Source organism: Erythrolamprus reginae, chromosome 4 (genome assembly GCF_031021105.1).
Source record: "Erythrolamprus reginae isolate rEryReg1 chromosome 4, rEryReg1.hap1, whole genome shotgun sequence".
In the NCBI taxonomy this organism is placed as follows: Eukaryota; Metazoa; Chordata; class Lepidosauria; order Squamata; family Dipsadidae; genus Erythrolamprus; species Erythrolamprus reginae.
This window is the reverse complement of record NC_091953.1, coordinates 2,999,279-3,023,950: the sequence shown is the minus strand read 5'-3', so window position 1 is coordinate 3,023,950 and position 24,672 is coordinate 2,999,279. Positions and strand designations below refer to the sequence as shown.

The 24,672-nt window shown below is 41.1% G+C and overlaps 1 protein-coding gene across 1 annotated transcript in view; it reads left to right on the top strand.

Annotated features, from left to right (window-relative positions):
- The first annotated feature begins 8,266 nt into the window (after positions 1-8,266).
- P2RY6 (pyrimidinergic receptor P2Y6) overlaps positions 8,267-24,672 on the top strand; it is a 50,400-nt gene continuing 33,994 nt past the window's right edge. Inside the window, exon 1 of the mRNA XM_070749475.1 lies at positions 8,267-8,394. The gene's annotated coding sequence lies outside the window, so the exon portion shown is untranslated. The remainder of the gene's footprint in view (positions 8,395-24,672) is intronic.

The window sequence follows — 24,672 nt, the reverse complement described above, 5'->3', positions numbered from 1 at the left end:
TAGAACTGCACAAGATCAAAAGGGACTTTTGTTGTTGATATGGTAGCAATGAGAGAAATGGGATGTTTTTCTCCTTTTAACATGTAAAGGTCCAAACATGTAGTGTAGCGAGAGGTTATAGCTATAAAAGTATACATACATGTTGGTGTCTTTGTTACTTTACTAATAATAATTTATAATAATAATAATTTATTACATTTGTATGCCACCCCTCTCTGGGGACTCGGAGTGGCTCACAATAAGCAATGCATAGTATACAAATCCAATATTAAAAACAATTTTAAAAACCCTTATTAAAAACAATCATAAACCCAAACAAACCATACAAAAAACGGGACAGCTAAGGGTATTTATTATTTGTTTTTTTCCCTCTCTTTTTTTTTGCTATTGTTTTACTGTTTTTTTGTTGTATGTTTTTTAATGTAAAGTTTGTGTTTTTGTATATGTTTTTTTAAGACCCTTAATAAAAATATTTTTAAAATAAAAAAATAAATAAAGAGCTTGTAGTCTCTTTCAAAGCTTTGGATTAGAACAACATTTTGGATTACTAGGAACTTATGTTTATTTATTTATTTTATTTATTCATTTGTCCAATACACAAATACATAGGAAGAAAAATAGACATGTAGTAATATATATAAGGGTAAAAGTGAACTTAGAGGAGAGGATATATGAAAGGAAGTATGCTTGGATTGGACCGAATGAACTTGGAATGAACTTTGACATACCAAATAATAAAGACAAATAACCTACCTAAATTCATCTAAAAGGAAATAATTATAAAGATTGTGAAATAGACGTCTTTTGACAGCTGGACATATTGTGAAAGCTTATGAACTGTGACTCGGTTAATATTGAAGTAAGCAACTTCCACAGAAGAAGAGCTGTTAGGTTTTTTTGAAAGATTGTCATGAAGAGTTAAAAGAAGTTAAAAAATTTTTTTTTTCAGAATTTGCAGATGGAGTAAAGGATCTTCATACTATAATGAAGAATAGAATAGGATAGGATAGAATAGAATACTTTATTGGCCAAGTGTGATTGGACACACAAGGAATTTGTGTTTGGTGCAGATGCTATTCTATTCAAAGATACAAAGGGAAATTTGTATATCGCCAAAAAAGCTTCTAGAGTTGTTAACCTGATCTTACGCAGCTTCTGCTCAGGCAATCTCACACTACTCACAAGAGCCTACAAAACTTTTGCCAGACCCATCCTAGACTACTGCTCATCTGTCTGGAACACATACCACATCTCAGACATCAACACCCTTGAAAATGTCCAAAGATATTTCACCAGAAGAGCCCTTCACTCCTCCACTCGAAACAGAATATCCTACGAAAATAGACTGACAATCCTGGGCCTTGAAAGCCTAGAACTACGGCGCCTAAAACACGATTTGAGTATTGCCCACAAGATCATATGCTGCAACGTCCTACCGGTCAATGACTACTTCAGCTTCAACCACAGCAACACAAGAGCACGCAACAGATTCAAACTCAATAAGAAACCGCTCCAAACTTGACTGTAAAAAATATGATTTCAACAATTGAGTTATCGAAGCGTGGAACTCATTGCCAGACTCAATTGTGTCAACCCCTAACCCCCAACATTTCTCCCTTAGACTCTCCACGATTGACCTCTCCAGGTTCCTAAGAGGTCAGTAAGGGGCGTACGTAAGTGCACCGGTGTGCCTTTCGTCCCCTGTCCAATTGTCTTTCCTTTCTCTCACTTATCATATATATTCTCTTCCCTTCATATATCCTCTCCTCTAAGTTCACTTTACTCTTATATATATTACTACATGTCTATTTTTTTCCTATGTATTTGTGTATTGGACAAATGTATAAATAAATAAAATTACAAAGATTGAGAAACACTAACTTAAGTGTGAGCAAGTGTGAGACTGTGGGAAACAGTGAAGGTTTTCCTGCTCTGAGCAGTGGGGTGGACTAGAAGATCTCCAATATCCTTTTCCAACTCTGTTATTCCCCCTTAGGGAGTCCCTTCCAACCTTCTCCCATTCTATTCCCAGGCTGTTTTCATTTGGGTTCTGCCCTGGATTCATTATTTCTGCATATGTAAATACAGGAAGATGTAGTTCTCCCTAAAACTTTACCTTCGCTTTCCTTTTTCATCACATCTGTTTTGGTCGGAAGTTTCGTTTTTTCTTCTTGCTTCTTCAATGTTAAGAAAGAAAAGCAAACTTCCTCCTTCTCCTCACCCATCTCTTCTGCAAAGAAGCTCTTTCAAAATCCTTCCCTGGCATTGAAATGATTTCATGGACTTAGTTGGAAACCTCGGCCCTTTCAGCGATGACGAGTTTAAATGGGTTCAGGGTTTTGATGGGTCATAACATTGTGGTGCCTTTTGACGCCTCCCGTTGAAGGATAGTCCTCGATTTAGAAGGGTCTCCTGCTGACTGGCCCAAAGTAACCCAGCTGGATTTCTTGTCTAAAGCAGGACTAGAACTCACAGTCTCCTGGTGATCGGCCCAGAGACACCCAGTTGGCAGGACTAGAACTCTCTGTCTCCTGATGATTGGCCCAAAGTCACCCAGTTGGTTTTCATACCTGAAGCAAAACTAGAACTTACCTTCTCCTGGTGATTGATCCAAAGTCACCCAGTTGGTTTTCATACCTGAAGCAAAACTAGAACTTACCTTCTCCTGGTGATTGATCCAAAGTCACCCAGCTGGTTTTCATACCTGAAGCAAAACTAGAACTTACCTTCTCCTGGTGATTGATCCAAAGTCACCCAGTTGGTTTTCATACCTGAAGCAAAACTAGAACATACCTTCTCCTGGTGATTGATCCAAAGTCACCCAGTTGGTTTTCATACCTGAAGCAAAACTAGAACATACCTTCTCCTGGTGATTGATCCGAAGTCACCCAGTTGGTTTTCATACCTGAAGCAAAACTAGAACTTACCTTCTCCTGGTGATTGATCCAAAGTCACCCAGCTGGTTTTCATACCTGAAGCAAAACTAGAACTTACCTTCTCCTGGTGATTGATCCAAAGTCACCCAGTTGGTTTTCATACCTGAAGCAAAACTAGAACTTACCTTCTCCTGGTGATTGATCTGAAGTCACCCAGTTGGTTTTCATACCTGAAGCAAAACTAGAACTTACCTTCTCCTGGTGATTGATCCAAAGTCACCCAGCTGGTTTTCATACCTGAAGCAAAATTAGAACTTACCTTCTCCTGGTGATTGATCCAAAGTCACCCAGCTGGTTTTCATACCTGAAGCAAAACTAGAACTTACCTTCTCCTGGTGATTGATCCAAAGTCACCCAGTTGATTTTCATGCCTGAAGCAAAACTAGAACTCACAGTCTCCTGGTGATTGATCCAAAGTCACCCAGCTGGTTTTCATACCTGAAGCAAAACTAGAACTCACAGTCTCCTGGTGATTGATCCAAAGTTACCCAGATGGCTTTCATATCAAGGATGGTACCAGAACTCTGTGTCTCCTGACAATTGATCCAAAGTCACCCAGTTGACTTTCTAGCCTACCTCTCTAACCACTAGGCCAAACTGTCATGCCAATGATGGTGTGTTTGTGTGTATGCTTGCTTTTAATAATGGGGTTTTTAGTGTTTTTAAATTATTAGATTTGTTCTTACATTGTCTTTGTTATTGTTGTGAGCCGCCCCGAGTCTACGGAGAGGGGCGGCATACAAATCTAATAAATAATAATAATAAATAATAATAATAATAATATGTGTCATTCGCACCATTGGTGTCGCACTATCCCAGCCTTCCTGACATCACCCCAGGATTTTGGAAAGATTTACTTTGCAGCTGATTGTAAAATTTGACCTCACGACCCCCTCCTCTCGAAATTCCCACACACCCTTCCTGGTGCTTAGACCCTGGGATTCACCCTCGCTGACGTTATGCCTGGATCCACATTCACACGGAGAAGCAGCAACTCCAAATATGGTGCCCGGGGCCCGTTAACTTTCCACGTTTGCAGAGTAAAGATAAAATCGATAGACGCAGCTCTCCTGGGTGGGGGAAAAACCCCAGGATTATTCTCAATACCAACTTCCTGTCTCAGATGTATGGAATACTTTCCCAAGAGGAGGAATTTGTCTTCCAGGAAAGCTAAGAAACCAAATTAGGAATGAGACTCCCGGTGATAATGCGAAGCTGTAGCATTGCCCCACCAGGAATTATTTCCATTTATTTATTTATTTATTTTGTATTTGACTTCAATGCCACCAAATCCCAAAGGACTCAATTAAATCTAGCTATACTTTCACAACTTTTTGTAAAAGGCCAATATTCCATTCCATATTTACTATTCTATTCTATTCTATTCTATTCTATTCTATTTCTATTTCTATTTCTATTTCTATTTCTATTTCTATTTCTATTTCTATTTCTATTCTATTTCTATTCTATTTCTATTCTATTTCTATTCTATTTCTATTCTATTCTATTCCAGATTATCTCCTGGACCGCCTTCTGCCGCACGAATCCCAGCGACCGATTAGGTCCCACAGAGTTGACCTTCTCCTAAACAATGTCATCTGGCGGGACCCAGGGGAAGAGCCTTCTCTGTGGTGGCCCCGACCCTCTGGAACCAGCTCCCCCCTGAGATTAGAACTGCCCCCACCCTCCTGGCCTTTCGTAAGCTTCTTAAAACCAACCTCTGCCGTCAGGCATGGGGGAACTGAGATAACTTCCCCAGGCCTATACTGTTTATGTATGGTATATTGTGTGTATGTTTTCTTAAATCATGGGTTTTTAGTTTTAATTATTAGATTTGTATTGTGCATTGTTTTTTCTATTACTGTTGTGAGCCGTCCCGATTCTACAAAGAGGGGTGGCTTACAAATTTAATAAATAAATAAAATAAATAAATTCTATTCTATTCTATTCTTTTGCAAAAGGCTAATGCAATCCTAGACTGCATTAACAGAGGGATAGAATCAAGATCATATGAAATGTTCATGCCATTTTATAAGGCCTTGGTAAGGCCACACTTGGAATACTGCAGTCAGTTTTGATCACCACAATGCACAAAGGATGGTGAGACTCTAGAAAGAGTGCAGAGAAGAGCCACAAAGATGATTAGGGGACTGGAGGCTAAAACATATGAAGAACAGCTGCAACAACTGGAGAGGGCTAATTTAATGAAAAGAAGGGCCAGGGGAGACATGATAGCAGTCTTCCAATATCTCAGGAGTTGCCACAAAGAAGAGGGAGTCAAGCTATTCTCCAAAGGATCTGATGATAAAACAAGAAGCAATGGGTGGAAACTAAAGAAGGAGAGGAGCAACTTAGAACTAAGGAGAAATTTCCTGACAGTTAGAACAATGAACCAGTGGAACAGCCTGTCTCTAGAAGTTGTGAATGCTCCAACACTGGAAGTTTTTAAAAGAAAAGATTGGACTGAAATGGTATAGAGTTTCATGCCTGAGTGGGGGGTTTTATTTTATTTATTTATTTGACTGATTGATTGATTTTATCCAATACACAATGAGGGTTTTAGTGGGTATACACATAGTAAAATCCATGATGAAGGTTATAGAGGAGATACTCATAGTAAAATATATCTATGAAAGAATAGAAAAGAAGGTATAGGAATAGAACATATCAATGAAAGAATAGAAGAAGAGATATAGGAATAGAAGAAAGGTATAGGAGATATAGGGGAGCAATAGGACAGGGGACGGAAGGCACTCTAGGGCACTTGTACATCCTTTTTGCATTGTGGTGACCAAAACTGATTGCAGTACTCCAAGTGTGGCCTTTCCAAGGCCTTATAAAGTGGCATGAACACTTTACATGATCTTGATTTATATTATTACATATCTATTCTCTTCAATGTGTATTATGTATTGGAATAAATAAATAGATAGATAGTTAGATAGATAGATAGATAGATAGATAGATAGATAGATAGATAAATAAATAAATAAATAAATATCTCCTGCCTTGAACAGCGGGTTGGACTAGATGACCTCCAAGGACTCCACTATATTTCTGTCTTTGCCGCTGCCTGCCTTGCTGTGTGTTGCAAATTGCATCCTTTTTTCAGGGATGTTCACAATGTCCGATCTCATTTCTTTGTAGGACCGCCGTGCAAAAATCTGCAGAAATATTTTGAATTTTGCTACGTAAATGAGGCGTGGGTTTGTATTTTCTCCACCGCGGGAGGTATTTTGGTGGCGTTAAAGAGTGACCACTTCAAAAGATTCTCCCACCCCTAAAACCTTTCCTGCAATTCTCTAAATCTCGCTGGTGTTTTTATTTCCCGTTCCAAGCCAAACATTTTGACTCAACATTTTGTCTCCTTCCAGTTGTCATTTTGGGTGGAAATTCTCCGTTGTTTGTTCTGTTGGATTCAGAACTCAGCAAGGTTAATGGTCAATCAAATTTAACATTAATCCACCCAACCAGGGTACAACCTGAGGTCAAAACAGGCTGCTAACTCATTCTTGCATTGCATTGTCTCCCATAAACTGGGCAGGCAATGTTGACTATATTTTTAAAAAATTGTCTTTATTAAATATATATATATAAAGAACATACAAAGACACTACAAAACATCACTGGTGTAGGGTTTCCTGAAAAATTATTTTCTCTATCAAACAATACTAGGACAAGGGGGCCCTCCCTAAAGCTCAGAGGTAGGAAAGTGAGGACAAATCAAGGGAAATATTTCTTCACCCAGAGGGTCCTTGGTTGATGGAATTCCCTTCCAGAAGAGGTCGTGACAGCTGTCAGCCTGGAGAGCTTCAAGGCAGATTCATGGATAATAATAATAATAATAATAATTATTATTATTATTATTATTATTTATTAGATTTGTATGCTGCCCCTCTTCGAGGACTTGGACTGATTCACAGTAGCAACAATAATACAATATAATACAAATCCAATTTTAAAAAATTAAATTAAAAACCCATTACTACTAAAAAGCGATCAATTCTACACAATCACGCTAGTCTCAAATGCTAAAGTCAGAAGGGTGGGGGAAAGAGTTAATCCCCCCATGCCTGATGGCATAAATGGGTCTTCAACATATTGCGGAAGGCAAGGAGGGTGGGGGCAATTCGAACCTCTGGGGGGAGTTGATTCCAGAGGGCCGGGGATGCCACAGAGAAGGCTCTTCCCCTAGGTCTCGCCAGACGACATTGTTTTGTTGACGGGATCTGGAGAAGGCTGACTCTGTGGGATATAATCGGTCACTGGGATTTGTGCGGCAGAAGGCGGTCCTGGAGATATTGAGACATCTTCCCTAGGCCTATATAATTTGTGTATGGTATGTTGTGTGTATGTTTTTTTAATTATGGGTTTTTTCATTTTTTAAGTATTAGATTTGTATTTTACATTGTGTCTACTATTGCTGTGAGCCACCCCGAGTCTATGGAGAGGGGCGGCATACAAATTTAATTAATAATAATAATAATAATAATAATAATAATAATAATATTATGGTCCGATGCCATGAAGGACTTTATAGGTCATTACCAACACTTTAAATTGTGACCGCGGAGTGTTGATGAGACATGGGCATATCTGGGAAAGCCCATGATTGCTCTCGCGACCGTATTCTGCACGATCTGAAGTTTCCGAACACTCTTCAAAGGTAGCCCCATGCTCGAGGTGATGAGGGCATGAGTGACTGTGAGCAGTGACTCCCGATCCAAATAGGGCTGCAACTGGTGCACCAGGCGAACCTGGGCGAACGCCCCCCTCGCCACAGCTGAAAGATGTTTCTCTAATGTGAGCTGTGGATCGAGGAGGACGCCCAAGTTGCGGACCCTCTCTGAGGGGGTCAATACTTCCCCCTTCAGGGTAATGGACGGACAGATGGAATTGTCCATGGGAGGCAAAACCCACAGCCACTCCGTCTTGTCTGGGTTGAGTTTGAGTTTGTTGACACCCATCCAGACCCCAACAGCTTCCAGGCACCGGCACATCACTTCCACTGCTTCCAGAATTAATTAATTGATTTGATTTATATCCTTGGAAGCTTTCAAGAAGAGACTGCACTGCCATTTGTCAGAATGGGTGGAGGGTCTCCTGCTTGGGATGGACTGGATGACCTCTAAGGTCCCTTCCGATTCTGTTCAATCTGCAACCCGCCTCCCTCTGTGGATGCCATGGAGCTTCCAAGGCGCCTTCCAAGCTTCTTCTGCTGCTGCTGCCAACAGGGGAAGGTGCGGCGACCCGAACTGGAGGCGGGCGGAGGGCCGGGCTGGGCCGGGCCGGCGAGCGGGGCGGGACCGCGCCTGGCTGCGGCTCTTCTTCCCCGCCGGAGCTCGAGCAGAGCGCAGCGGCCGCGGAGCTTCCCAGGGGTGTCTCGCTTCTTTTACTCTCTTTCTCTCGCTTTCTCCGCTTCGGATCGGGCGCTGCGGAGCCAGGGGTTCGAGTCAAGGTAGGGGCTCCTCGGAAAGGCGCAAGGGAAGGGAGAGCTGCCCGGTTTTTGCGCCCGGGCTGGAGTGGGGAAGCGCAAAGCAACGAGCTCGGGGCTTCCCCGGCGGAGGGAGGGAAGGGGGGCCAGTTGGGGCTCGGATAGCTGACCTCTGAGGTTTTTGGACCGCCTGGGGGAGACAAAGGGGATCCACAACAGGCTTTTCCCCATTCAAAATGTTGCTGGAATGGTTTTGGGGGGCTCCGATAGCTGACCACTGAGGTTCCTTTTTTGGGGGACCGTGGAAGAAAGCCGGGGAGAGAAAAGGGGATCTCCCCAGGCTTTTCCCCATTTAAAAGGTTGGTGGCTGATTTTGGGGGGGCTCGGATAGCTGACCTCTGAGGTCCTCCCCCTTTTGAGGGAACCGCGGGAGAAGCCGCCTCGGGGATGCTTCCCCCATTTGACGGGGAGGTTGGGGTCCTTTCCTAGGGCGGGAAGGACTTTCGAGGTCCTGTAGTCGGTCCAGCCCTCTTGGTTCAGGGCATCTCTGCGCCAAGCAAGCTCACCTGGACAGGTGGCCCCACCCAGGCAGTGTGGATTCGTGCGCTCTCAGTGTGTGTGTGTGTGTGTGTGTTCGCGCGTTTGATGCGCGTCTTTTTGTGTTGCTGTGTTGGTTTCGCGCGCGCCCGCGTTTGTGTGCTTGACGAGTTGGGGTGTTGAGTGTGTGTTTCGTGCGTTGGCGTGTCTCCTCGAAGCAGGCTGGGCCGCCGACACGTCTGAATCCCCGTTTTTGGCAGGTTCGATCCCTCCTCTCCCCCCCCCCCCTGCAGGACCCACCTCCACCACCACCCTCTCGCACGTGGCAGCGATTTCCAATATTTGTACATTATTATTATCATTATTATTATTATTATTTAGATTTGTATGCCGCCCTTCTCCGAAAACTCGTGAGCCACCTCACATTTTAATATTATCAATAATTAATAATTATTATTACTAAATATAATAAATGCCTGAGATAAACATATATCCATTCTAAGATAAAATACAGGAAATAGTATAAGGGCAGACTAGATGGACCAGGAGGTCTTTTTTGGCCGTCAATCTTCTATGTTTCTTCTTCTATTATTATTATTATTATTATTATTATTATTATTATTATTATTATTATTATTATTATCATCTTTGTTATTATATTTTATTTATTTATTTTCACTTTTTGCCACTGTTTGATTGATTGATTGATATTTTTATTACACTTTTTCTCTTTACATCTCTCTCGCACGCACAAAATTTACAGATCCGCGAACATTATTCACACAGATAGAATCAACATTGGACACATTCTATCTACATCCTATTTCCAAAGGTTCTACACCTTTGCGTTAATCTCTGTTTCTTATTTCTATTATCTATCCATTCGTACCATTTGTCCCAAACCTGCAGAATATTCCCAGTCATCCGTTCCCTTTAACTCTAATACAAGTTTATCCATTTGCTCACAATCTGATTTTTTAAAAATTATTATCTTTCTTCTAATCTTGGGCATAGGCTATCCTTGCTGGTTTGGGAGGCCTAAAGAGTGCTTCTGGGGTCCAAGGAAGACAACAGTTTTAATTAATTAAGTGAGTGCAATTAAGTGAAATTAATTAATTACATTTTTAATTAATCCATCCATTAATCCATCCATCCATCCATCTATATTATCTATCTATCTATCTATCTATCTATCTATCTATCTATCTATCTATCTATCTATCTATCTAATAACAACAACAACTTTGGAAGGGACCTTGGAGGTCTTCTAGTCCAACCCCCTGCTCAGGCAGGAAATCCTACACTACTTCAGACAGATGGTTATCCAACATCTGCTTAAAAACTTCCAGTGTTGGAGCATTCACAACTTCTGGAGGCGACTTCTGTTCCACTGATTAACTGTTCCCACCATCAGGAAATTTCTCCTTAGTTCTAAAGTTACTTCTCTCCTTGTTTAGTTTCCACCCATTGCTTCTTGTTCTATCCTCAGGTGCTTTGAAGAATAGGTATTCACAACTTCTGGAGGCAGGCTGTTCCACGGATTAATTGTTCTGATTGTCAGGAAATTTTTTCCTTAGTTCTAAAATAAATAAAAATAAACTTATTTATTTGTTTGATTATGCATTATGTATGTGTTTGTTTGTTTGTCAAAACATGTACAAGATAGCAGGTAATGGTATAAACATAAACAAAAGCAGAGTAGGTACAGGTAAATTTGGACAGTAGGACAGGGACGGTAGGCACATTGGTGCGCTTGTGCACGCCCCTTACACACCTCTTAGAAACGGGGAGAGGTCAACTGTAGACTGTTTAAAGTTAAAGTTTTTGGGGTTTGGGGAAGAAACTACAGAGTTGTGTAGTGAATTCCAGGCATTGATCACACTATTGCTGAAGTCGTATTTTCTGCAGTCGAGTTTGAATCTGTTACGTGCTCGTGTGTTGTTGTGGTTGAAGGTGAAGTATTCATTGACTGGAAGGATATTGTGGCAGAAGATTTGATGCATCTTATAGTGAATCACTAGATCTCTTTTTTAAAAATGTTTTATTTATTTGTTATTTCATGTTTGAAACATCAATATAACTTTTTTATTGTGAGTTTTCAAACATGAAATAACAAATAAATAAAACATTTATATATGTGTGTGTGTGTTTTATATATGTTTTATTTTAAACATGGTTTTAGTGTTTGTACTTATGTGCTATTTTTCACCTTATGTTGGAGAAAAATAAAAAATTGTATTTGGATATATATATATAATAATTTAACAAAGATCTCTACCCAATTTATTTTTATTTATTTTATTTATTCATTCATTTGTCCAATACACAAATACATAGGAAGAAAAATAGACATGTAGTAATATATATAAGGGTAAAGTGAACTTAGAGGAGAGGATATATGAAAGAAAGAAAATATACAGTATATGATAATTGAGAGAAAGGAAAGACAATTGGACAGGGGACGAAAGGCACACCAGTGCACTTATGTACACCCCTAATTTCTTATGTTACATCTTATTTTACAATATACATTATCCTTTATATTTACATAGTTCCATTTTTCGTATGTCCTTTTAACATTGTATCCCGTTGTTTTGCTTCTGTTTCCAACCCAATGGTACCATTTATAATATTTTCATAATATTTTGAGTTGTTTAATCCCTGGCATTTCTTAAGATAGTAACACCGTTGTTGGGTCAGCCTGGCTTTGCCCCCTGTCGTCACTTGCAAACACGAAGCCAGGAAACTGGAATTGTTGTAGATACAGGCGGGTTCTAGTCCTGTCTAAGGTGTGAAAGCCGGCTGGGTGGCCATTTTGCCAGGAGATGGTGAGTTCTAGTCCCGCCTTAAGCATGAAAGCAGGCTGGGTGATTTAAGGCCGATCACCAGGAGACGGTGAGTTCTAGTCTCACCTTAGGCAGGGACCTTCTAGTCCAACCCTCTCCTCAAGCAGGAGATCCTACACCATTTGGACAAGTAGTTGTTGTCGTTGTCCTCCACTTTTTCTTCCCATTCCTTTTGCACTATTACTACTTTTTCCTTCTCCTTTTTCTCCCATACCTTCACTCCTCCTTTTCCTTCATTTCTTTCTCCCTCCCTCCGTCCTTTGTCCCTCCCTCCTTCCTTCTTCTTCTTCCTCCTCCTCCTCCTCCTCTATCACCACTCCTTCTCTTTTTCCTTCTCCTTTTCTTCCCGTACCTCCACTTCTCCTTCCTTCCTTCCTTCCTTCTTTCTTTCCTTCTTTCTTTCTTTCTTTCTCTTTTCTCTTTCTCTCCCTCCTTCCTTTCCTTCTTCCTTTCTTCCTTCCTTCCTTTCTTCCTTCCTTCCTTCTTTCTTTCTTTCCTTCCTTCTTTCTTTCTTTCTTTCCTTCTTTCTTTCCTTCTTTCTCTTTTCTCTTTCTCTCCCTCCTTCCTTCCTCTCTTCCTTCTTCTCTCCTCCTTCCCCTCACACCCCATTCCCTTCTAGCATTGATGGTATCACCTAGATGGGTCATGAAATATCTGCAAGAAAAGAATGCAGCTGAGACAACTGATCTCAGAGTTGTTGTTGTTGTTGTGGTTGTCATCCACCTCCTCTCCCCCCTCTCTTTCTAAGCCTTGTAGTTTTTAATTAATTAGATTTGTTTGTACGCATTGTTTTATATTATTATTATTATTATTATTATTATTATTATTAATTAGATTTGTATGCCGCCCTTCTCCAAAAAACCTGTGAGCCGCCCTGAGTCTTTGGAGAAGGGCGGCATACAAATCTAATTAATAATAATAATAATAATAATAATAATTCAGACTGACCGAATTCTGAAGCATAACACACCAGACATCCTGATTGTGGAGAAAAAGAAAGTATGGATCATCGACATCGCAATCCCAGGAGACAGCAGAATTGAGGAGAAGCACCTAGAGAAATTAGTGAAATACGAAGATCTAAAAATCGAGCTGCAATGACTGGCATAAGTCAGTGAATGTGGTCCCAGTGGTACTTGGCACGCTGGGTGCAGGGCCAAAGGATCTCAGCGGACATTTGAAAACCACTGGAATTGACAAAATCTCCATCTGTCAATTGCAAAAGGCCGCTTGACTGGGATGGGCAAAGATAATTCGCCGCTACATCACGCAGTCCTAGGTGCTTGGGAAGCGCCCGACTGGTGATGAAATACGAAATCCAGCATAGTGATCTCGTTTGTTGTGTTGTACTGACATAATAATAATAATAATAATCATCATCATCATCATCATCATCATCATCATCATCATCTCCCAAATTGGATTCCCCTCTCTCCCTCGCTGTATATCGAATGAATGCGACTGAATTTAGTTTGTGAAGTGTCCCCATGAGAGCAAGCTTGAGTCAGCCTTCCTCCTTTGGTTACCTGCCTGCTATGATGGACTACAAGCCCCATACAACCCAGACAGGATGGCCCATCTCCCCCTGCCCCTTTTGTTTCTCATGTCAAGAAAAAAGACGTTGGTGATTTAGCCATCAACGCTGACACCGAAGCCTGTAAATTGTCACGGTGTTGCCTCTCGCAGAGGAGCCTTGGTGAGATTTTTTTTTTTGAAAAATCGCTGAAGGATTCTTTGAAAGGCAACTGTGTAAAACGAAGAGAATTTATTTCCCCTCTAGTACATATACATCATGCATTCTTCTAATAACAGCGCAGGCAGGAAAGACAGACCTCATCTGTTCTGCAGAAGGCTGAAAACGTGGGATAAAAATCCCAGAGCTTTTTCCCAGCTATTCCCAGATGTCAAAATTCCCACCTCATCCATGCTGGCTTTGAAGAACCAGCTTCCCCTTAGCCTCATCCTGGTTTATTTATTTATTTTATTTATTTATTCATTTGTCCAATACTGTACACAAATACATAGGAAGAAAAATAAACATGTAGTAATATATATAAGGGTAAAGTGAACTTAGAGGAGAGGATATATGAAAGGAAGAGAATATATATGATATATGAGATAAAGGAAAGACAATTGGACAGGGGACGAAAGGCACACCAGTGCACTTATGTAAGCCCCTTACTGGCCTCTTAGGAACCTGGAGAGGTCAATCGTGGAGAGTCTAAGGGAGAAGTGTTGGGATTAGGGGTTGACACAATTGAGTCCGGTAATGAGTTCCACGCTTCGATAACTCGATTGTTGAAATCATATTTTTTACAGTCAAGTTTGGAGCGATTAATATTAAGTTTGAATCTGTTGCGTGCTCTTGTGTTGTTGTGGTTGAAGCTGAAGTAGTCATTGACCGGTAGGACGTTGCAGCATATGATCTTGTGGGCAATACTCAAATCGTGTTTTAGGTGCCGTAGTTCTAGGCTTTCTAGGCCCAGGATTGTTAGTCTATTTTCGTAGGATATTCTGTTTCGAGTGGAGGAGTGAAGGGCTCTTCTGGTGAAATATCTTTGGACATTTTTGTTTGTCCAACTTCTGTTTTCTGTTAGAAACAGCACCTGTTAGAAACAGATACTAGTAAGAGACAAACATTAGGACAAGGGACGGAAGGCACACTGGTGCACTTATGCACGCCCCTTACTGACCTCTTAGGAATTGGGAGAGGTCAACGGTGGCTAGTCTAAGGATAAAGTTTTGGGGATTTGGTGATGATACTACAAAGTCTGGTAGTGAGTTCCATGCATCAACTACTTGGTTGCTAAAGTCGTATTTCCTGCAGTCACATTTGCAGCGGTTTACTTTGAATTTGTATTTATTGCATGCTCGTGTGTTGTTGTGGTTGATGCTGAAGTAGTCGTTGACAGGAAGGATGTTGTAGCAGATGATTTTACAGACTATGCTTAGGTCGTGTTTAAGGCAGCGTAGTTCTAATCTTTCTAAACCTAGGATTGTAAGTCTAGTTGTGTAGGCTATTTTGTTGCAAGTGGAGTGGAGGGCTCTTCTCGTAAAGTATCTCTGGACATTTTCTAGAGTGTTTATGTCCGAAATGCGGTGTGGGTTCCAGACAGATGAGCTGTATTCGAGGATTAGTCTGGCAAAAGTTTTATATACACTCTGATTAGTAGTGTGAGATTACCAGAGCAGAACATATCCAGTTCCTGCAACCTTTGCTTCAAGTCTACAATCCCCTAATTTTTTTTAATTTATTTATTTATTTATTTATTTATTCATTCATTCATTCATTCATTCATTCATACATCCACCCACCCAACCACCCACCTAACCACCCACCCAACCACCCACCCAACCACCCACCCAACCACCCACCCAACCACCCACCCAACCACCCACCCAACCACCCACCCAACCACCCAACCACCCAACCACCCAACCACCCAACCACCCAACCACCCAACCACCCAACCACCCAACCACCCAACCACCCAACCACCCAACCACCCAACCACCCAACCACCCAACCACCCAACCACCTACCTACCTACCTACCTACCTACCTATCTATCTATCTATCTATCTATCTATCTATCTATCTATTTATGTATTTTGTCTAATACACAATAATACACAAGGTTATAGAGGATATAGTAGAGAAGAAATACAAGATGTAGGAGAGACTATAGGACAGGGGATGGAAGGCACTCTAGTGCGCTTATGTACGCCCCTTACTGACCTCTTAGGAATCTGGAGAGGTCAACCGTGGATAGTCTAAGGGTAAGATGTTGGGAGTTAGGGGATGATACTACAGAGTCCGGTAATGAGTTCCACGCTTCGACAACCCGATTACTAAAGTCATATTTTTTACAGTTAAGTTTGGAGCGGTTAATATTAAGCTTGAATCTGTTGTGTGCTCTTGTGTTGTTGTGGTTAAAGCTGAAGTAGTCTTTGACAAGCAGGACATTGCAGCATATGATCTTGTGGGCAATACTTAGATCATGTTTAAGGCGTCGTAGTTCTAAGCTTTCAAGACCCAGGATTGTTTCGTAGGGTCTTCTGTTTCGAGTGGAGGAATGAAGGGCTCTTCTTGTGAAGCATCTTTGAACATTTTCAAGGGTGTTAAAGTCTGAGATGCGATAGGGGTTCCAAACAGATGAGCTGTTGGTAATAATCTTAGTTGCTCTTCTCTGCACTCTTTCTGGAGTCTCAGAGTCCTTTTTACAACGTGGCAACCAAAACTGAATGCCGTATTCCAAGTGTGGCCTTCCCAAGACATTATAAAGTAGTTTTAACACTTCGCCTGATCTTGATTTTATCCCAAAACGTTGCCAAACAGCTTGTACTTCGAAGAGCACGCTAAATCACAGCAAAACTAACTTAAGTTTAAAACTAACCTAATTTGCTCCATTTTGCAAACGCAGCCGGTTTTTGGTCTCTAGCCAGCCTGGCCGAGCCTATCGATCATATCCAGCTTTTTCGCTCCCATTTGTGACTGGAAAATCAATTCTTGCCATCCGACTCTCTCTCCTCCAGAAGAGGCTGTGTTTATTAAAGGCAAAAAAGGAAAAACCCTTGGCAGATTTTCCAAGGACATCCAACAGCTTTCCTAACTCAGCCCCACTGTCTATTCTGCTGGTTTTACCGCCTGAGTATTTACCACAAAAGCAGCAAACTTTTTTTTTAACCTTGAACGGATTTTTTTTTTAACCTTTGGGTGGGTTTAGTCCCGTGAAGCGTTAATATCACTTTATAAGGCCTTGGTAAGGCCACATTTGGAATACGGCATCCAGTTTTGGTCGCCACGGTGTAAAAAGGATGTTGAGACTTGTTAGAAACATAGAAACATAGAAGTCTGAGGGCAGAAAAAGACCTCCTGGTCCATCTAGTCTGCCCTTATACTATTTTCTGTATTTTATCTTAGGATGGATATATGTTTATCCCAGGCATGTTTAAATTCAGTTACTGTGGATTTATCTACCACGTCTGCTGGAAGTTTGTTCCAAGGATCTACTACTCTTTCAGTAAAATAATATTTTCTCATGTTGCTTTTGGTCTTTCCCCCAACTAACTTCAGATTGTGTCCCCTTGTTCTTGTGTTCACTTTCCTATTAAAAACACTTCCCTCCTGGACCTTATTTAACCCTTTAATATATTTAAATGTTTCGATCATGTCCCCCCTTTTCCTTCTGTCCTCCAGACTATACAGATTGAGTTCATTAAGTCTTTCCTGATCCGTTTTATGCTTAAGACCTTCCACCATTCTTTTAGCCCGTCTTTGGACCCCTTCAATTTTGTCAATATCTTTTTGTAGGTGAGGTCTCCAGAACTGAACACAGGATTCCAAATGGGGTCTCACCAGCATTCTATATAGCAGGATCATAATCTCCCTCTTCTTGCTTGTTATACCTCTAGCTATGCAGCCAAGCATCCTACTTGCTTTTCCTACCGCCTGACTACACTGCTCACCCATTTTGAGACTGTCAGAAATCACTACCCCTAAATCCTTCTCTTCTGAAGTATTTGCTAACACAGAACTGCCAATACAATACTCAGATTGAGGATTCCTTTTCCCAAAGTGCATTATTTTACATTTACAATTGTTCCTTTAATTTCTGATGTTTAGGTTGATGCCTAAAGCCAACACAATCTGATGCCAAAAAAGCCAACACAGTTCTAGGCTACATTAACAGAGGGATGGAATCAAGATCACGGGAAGTGTTAATACCACTTTACAAGGCCACACTTGGAAAACGGCATTCAGTTTTGGTCGCCCCGATGCAAAAAGGATATTGAGACTCTAGAAAGAGCCCAGAGAAGAGCAACCAAGAGGATTAGCTAGAGGTATCACAAGCAGGAAGAGGGAGATTGTGATCCCGCTGTATAGAGCGCTGGTGAGACCCCAGCGGTTTTCAGATTTAGGATTGTTTTTCTCAACCTAGGTGGTTTTTAAACTGGTGGACTTCAACTCCCAGAATTCCCTGGCCACCTGGAGGCGTCTGTAATATGGCAAATGATTTAGCTTTACTAGATAAGTGGTCAAAGCAATGGAAACTGCAGTTTAATGTTTCTCAATGTAAAATAATGCACTTGGGGAAAAGGAATCCTCAATCTGAGCATTGTATTGGTAGTTCTACGGAGAGGGGGCGGCATGCAAATCTAATAAATAAATAATAATAATAATAATAAAGTTCTGTGTTAGCAGAAACTTCAGAAGAAAAGGATTTAGGGGTAGTGATTTCTGACAGTCACAAAACAGGTGAACAGTGCAGTCAGGCGGTAGGGAAAGCAAGTAGAATGCTTGGCTGCATAGCTAGAGGTATAACAAGTAAGAAGAGGGGGAGTATGATCCTGCTGTATAGAGCGCTGGTGAGACCACATCTGGAATACTGTGTCCAGTTCTGGAGACCTCACCCATAAAAAGATATGGATAAAATTGAAGGGGTCCAAAGACGGGCTACAAGAATGGCGGAAGGTCTTAAGCATAAAACGTATCAGGAAAGACTTCATGAACTCAATCTGTAGAGTCTGGAGGACAGAAGGAAAAGGGGGACATGATCGAAACATTTAAATATGTGAAAGGGTTAAATAAGGTTCTGGAGGGAAGTGTTTTTAATAGGAAAGTGAACACAAGAACAAGGGGTTTAGTTGGGAGAGATCAGAAGTAACGTGAGAAAATATTCTTTGACTGAAAGAGGAGTAGATGCTTGGAACAAACTTCCAGCAGACATGGTTGGTCAATCCACAGTCACTGAATTTAAACATGCCTGGGATAAACATAGGTCCATCCTAAGATAAAATACAGGAAATAGTATAAGGGCAGACTAGATGGACCATGAGGTCTTTTTTCTGCCGTCAGTCTTTTGTTAGGGAACTGGAGGCTAAAACATATGAAGAACTGTTGCGGGAACTGAGCATGGCTAGTTCAATTAAATTTAATTTAACTTGTTTCACTGGGTTAAATAGAGAGCTTTAGATGAAAGTCACTCTTTGCCTTTCCGTTCAACTCAAAATTCAACAGGTATGTTTAGTTTAATGAAAAGAAGTACTGTACTAGGGGAGACATGATAGCATCTTCCAATATCTCAGGGGTTGCCCCAAAGAAGAGGGAGTCAACCTATTCTCCAAAGCACCTGAGGGTAGAACAAGAAGAAATGAATGGAAACTAATCAAGGAGAGAAGCAGTTTAGAACTAAGGAGGAATTTCCTGAGGTGAGGACAATTAACCAGTGGAACAGCATGCCACCAGATGTTGTGGGTGCTTCATTATTGGAGGTTTTTAAGAAGAGACTGAACAGTCACTTGTCTGACATGGTATATAGGAATTCTGTCTTGAGCAGAGGGCTAGACTAGAAGACTTTTAAAGTCCCTTCCAACTCTGTTATTTTGTTCTGTTGAGTGGATATTGAAATCTGTAATCAGGAGAAGCAAATTCAAAGGGGAAGATTTTTTTCTTCTTCTAATGAAGCCATTCTGGAAGGACTTTGCGTTTGACTTTGGAGTTTTTAGCCTGGCTGTTGTTGTCTTTTCTTGGTCTTTGGGTCTATGGATCTGTGAAAGTGTGTGCGAGAGAGAAAGTTTGAATTGGGACCTTCTGGATTCATAAATGACCTCAGTTCTCGAGTGCCAATTTTTTGTTCTTCATCTTCGTACCAGAATTATCCCACCTGGCCAAAGAAAATGTAAATACATTCGCTAAGTGGTAGCAAAATCTTACACTTTGCTGCCATCTAGTGGTCAACTCCATTTTGCAAGCCTGGTCTATTGCAGCCTTTTCTCTCTACCATGTGGGATGTTTGCTCCCATCATCCTTCAATAAATGTACTGAATAGGGGATTATGGGATTGATATCTGATATATGTCATTCTCTACTCTTACACTCGTTTCCCAGGTGCCCCAATCACCACTAGAACTGAGTATCCGTCTGTTCCTCCTGCTCCTCCTCCTCCTCTTCTTCTCTTCCTTCTCCTCCTGCTCCTCTTCCTCCTCTTCCTCTTCTTCTTCTTCTTCTCTTCCTCTTCTTCTTCTTCTTCTCTTCCTCTTCTTCTTCTCTTCCTCCTCCTCCTCCTCTACTACTACTACTACTACTACTACTACTACTACTACTTCTCCTCTTCTTCTTCCTTTTTCCTTTCTTCTTCCTTCTTCCTTCTATCTGTCCCAACATTAAAGACTTCTCCAGGGAGTTCAATTATTGATTGATTGATTGATTGATTGATTGATTTTAAGCCATCGTCAGTGTTGACTCTTAATTATCTCAATAGAAGAGAATATTTGCAACTCACAGTTGAACTGTGGGGTCCTTACTGCTTCCTAATCTTGGTTGTTTTATTTCAGATATGTAAATATTCTATTCTATTTTATTCTAGTCTTCTATTTTATTCTATTCTGTTCTATTTTCTGTTCCATTCTATTCCATTCCATTCTGTTCCATTCCGTTCCATTCCATTTTTTTCCATTCCATTCCATTCTATCCTATCCTATCCTACCCTATTTTACTAGGAAACTAAATCAGTATAAATCGTAAAGATACAAGCAACAGATCATAGTCATAAATGGGAGGAGATAGTAATAAGAAGGATTAGATTAATAGCAGTGCAGACTTAATGAATAGTTTGACAGTGTGGAGGGAATTATTGGTTTAGCAGAGTGATGGATTTCGGGGGGGAAACTGTTGTTCTGTATAGTTGTCTTTGGTGTGCAGTGCTCTGTAGCGACGTTTTGAGGGTAGGAGTTGAAACAGTTTGTGTCCAGGATGCGAGGGGTCAGTCAATATTTTCATTGCCCTCGTTTTGACTCGTGCAGTCTACAGGTCCTCAATGGAAGGCAGGTTGGCAGCCATTGAAAGAAAATACAGTTACCTCTTCCGGGGAGGGGGGGAGAATGCATATTTTTGGGACTTCTCTTTTTTCTTTCCATATCTTTTTACCGCTATGTTCTCTTTCTTTCACACCGTTGAAATAAGAACCATTTACAAAACTTCCCAGCCCGGAATTTACAGGGTTTTCAAAAACGTTAGGTCTGTGTAGCTGTGAGAGTTCAGATTTCTGTGTTGGCAGCATATTTTCTGCATGTGGTTTGTGTCCTGAGCGATTCTGTTCTGAACGCTTGTATTTCTGGATTGGGCTAATGTTGAATGGGGGGTCCTCGGTTTATGACGGTAGTTGAAACCAGGATTCCCATGGCTAAGCAAGGCGATGGCTAAGTGAACCACGCCAACCACTTCCAAATAAAGAGCTGATAGATAAATTAGTGAAGATTGGACTTAATCCCTGGATAGTTCAGTGGATTTCAAGCTGGCTGAAGCGTAGACATCAGAGAGTTATTGTTAATGGCGAGTATTCTGAGCAGAGACAGGTTACAAGCGGTGTGCCACAAGGGTCTGTTCTGGGTCCTATTCTTTTTAATATCTTTGTGAGTGACATAGGGGAAGGTTTGGTAGGGAAGGTTTGCCTATTTGCTGATGACTCTAAAGTGTGCAATAGGGTTGATATTTCTGGAGGCGTCTGTAATATGGCAAATGATTTAGCTTTACTAGATAAGTGGTCAAAGCAATGGAAACTGCAGTTCAATGTTTGCAAATGTAAACTAATGCACTTGAGGAAAAGGTGCAGTGATTCACTTAGGAACTATGGTGGGAAACGTTGTAACATGAGGCGAAATTCACAACCGCTGTTTCGGTTGATAAGAGGAACTTTGCGGTTATAAATCATGAACTCTCGACAGCGATGGGCTCCTAGAGGTACAGTCAGGTACGCAAAACCGGTAGAAGAAAATTGAATTTTTTTTCTTTTTTTCCCTTCTGGGCTCTGGGTACGTTTTTCCTATTGCAGTAAATGTGGTTGAATGTCTATAAGGGAAGGGAAAAGGGGGACATGATCGAAACATTTAAATATGTTAAAGGGTTAAATAAGGTTCAGGAGAGAAATGTTTTTAATAGGAAAGTGAACCCAAGAACAAGGGGACACAATCTGAGGTTAGTTGGGGGAAAGACCAAAAGCAACATGAGAAAATATTATTTTACTGAAAGAGTAGTAGATACTTGGAACAAACTTCCAGCAGACGTGGTTGGTAAATCCGCAGTCACTGAATTTAAACATGCCTGGGATAAACATATATCCATCCTAAGATAAAATACAGGAAATAGTATAAGGGCAGACTAGATGGACCATGAGGTCTTTTTTCTGCTGACAATCTTCTATGTTTCTATGTTTCTATAATTTCAGAAGAGCTATGCGCGTGGTGTGTGTACGTACATACACATAGAGTTTATATAGTAGATAATGTATATTTTTTGTGTGCCTGTGTGTAATATGTATGTACACATATGGCATATATACATAGAATTAAATAGTATATTTTGGGTGTTCAGAAATTGTTATTATTATTTATTAGATTTGTATGCCGCCCTTCTCCGAAAACTCGGGGCGGCAAATAGTAAATACAAATAGTAAATACAAATAGTAAATAGAGAAGGAAATTGTATCTCTTTGAGGCGAGGAGAGGCCAGGCACCTTAACCAACTTGAGTGAAGTCAAGTTGGCCACCTTTAAGCCAGTCACATGATCTTTAAGCCACCCACCTCTGTCACATGATCGTCAAGCCACTCCCACCTGGTCACATGGCCAGCAAGCCACACCCACAAAATAAGCCACGCCCACGGTGTTGTAGTAAAAAAGTTTGCACTGACTCTTGATAACGAATTGTCTAAGACACTGTTTCCCAACCTTGGCAACTTGAAGATATCTGGACTTCAACTCCCAGAATTCCCCAGCCAGCGAATGCTGGCTGGAGAATTCTGGGAGTTGAAGTCCAAATATCTTCAAGTTGCCAAGGTTGGGAAACGCTGGCCTAAGAAACCAGTTCATAGATTCAAGGCCAGGAATTCAACCTCTAGTTCATAAATATTCCAATGATTCTCGAGATAGTCAAACATTAACACAGAAACAGCCCAGATATAAATCACCACTCAGTTAAAACTATCCCGGGCAGTAATAATAACCGCGTAATAACATTATAGAGTCATTTGCAACGGCTTTCTTGCGTCTTTCCGCTTAATTTATTTCACGCTCGGCATGCAATGGGGTCCCTAGGATGAAAGGGAGGCAGCTCGCAGGCCTTGAAATGTGAACACAGACGAGTTTTATTTTGGGCTGTTTATTCAGAGGTGGGTTGATTCCTAATTGCTCTGCCACCCACGAGGCCATTTCTCTGTTTCCAAATGACATTAAAGGCATTTAATTATCATTTCGCCACTGTTAGAACCAAAGTGGCTTTACTTGTTTGTTCTATGCCTTTCTGGATGAATGGAAGGAGCTTTTAATGAAATTTAGGTATTGAAAATAGTGCTGGGTTGGGGCGTGGGTGGGTGGGAGTCGAGAAAAGTGAAATATTGATCAAATTGAAGTCCACCCTGTGTGTGTGTGTGTGTGTGTGTGTGTGTGTGTGTGTGTGTGTATCTATCTATCTATAGATCGATCAATCTACCATCTTTGCCTCTATCTCTATCAAAATCTCTGTCTCTTACTCTCTCAGCATCCATCCATCCATCCACATCTATCTATCTATCTATCTATCTATCTATCTATCTATCTATCTATCTATCTACCATCTTTGTCTCTATCTCTATCAAAATCTCTGTCTCTTTCTCTTGCATCATCCATTCATCCATCCATCCACATCTCTCTCTCTCTCCCTACCTACCTACCTACCTACCTACCTATCTACCTACCTATCTACCTACAACTATCATATCTATCTATCTATCTATCTATCTATCTATCTATCTATCTATCTATCTATCATCTATCTGGATAGATAGATAGATAGATAGATAGATAGATAGATAGATAGATAGATAGATAGATAGAGATAGATAGAGATAGATAGATAGATAGATAGATAGATAGATGCATAGATGCATAGATGCATAGATGCATAGATGCATAGATACATAGATACATAGATAAGATGGTGCAGTGGTTAGAGTACAGTACTGCAAGCTCTTCTGCTGACTGCTAGCTATAGTTCAGCAGTTCAAATCTCACCACCGGCTCCCGGTTGACTCAGCCTTCCATCCTTCCAAGGGGGGTCAAATGAAGTCCCAAATTGTTGGGGACAAAAGGCTGATTCTGTCAACTGCTTAGAGAGGGCTGTAAAACCACCAAGAAGCAGTATATGTCTAAATGCTATTACTAATTTTAAGGGACCTTGGAGGTCTTCTAGTCCAACCCCCTGCTGAAGAAAGAAACCCCATAGAGTCTCCTGCCTGAACAAGGGGCTGGACTAGCGGACCTCGGAGGTCCCTTCCCACTCTGTAAGGGAAGATTTTCGCCAGCAAACAAGGCCATTGTTTGAGCCTTGCAGGAAGGCGATTGTTCAAAATCAAACAGGGGGGCAGGAAGCCTTCAATCGGATTTCAAGAGCCTTCTTCCTTCTCGGGAACAAATCCGGCCCAGGAAAATGATACCGAATAATGTAACCTGCAGCAGCAACACGTAACCTGCCCCAAGATAACCTCCGGCCTTCAGAAGCCTTTCTTCGGAGGACTTTCCCAGGGACGGATTCGGTTTCAGACCCACCGGGTGGGAAACAAAATCTCTCCAACCCACCTGCACACACACACGCTCCCTCCGAGGCGAAAGCTGGTTTTATTGTTTTCGGAGGAAGCTGGAATTCGCCTGCCTTTCGCCCACCCACCAACCCCGGGCGAAGAGGTTTTGCAGGTTGAGATAGAATGGGATAGGATAGGATAGGATATGGAATAGAATAGAATAGAATGCAGAATAGGATAGGATAGAATAGAATAGAAAAGAAAAGAATATGGAATAGAATAGAATAGATTAGAATAGAAAGCAGAATATGATAGGATAGGATAGAATAGAATAGAAAAGAATAGAATAGAATAGATTAGAATTGA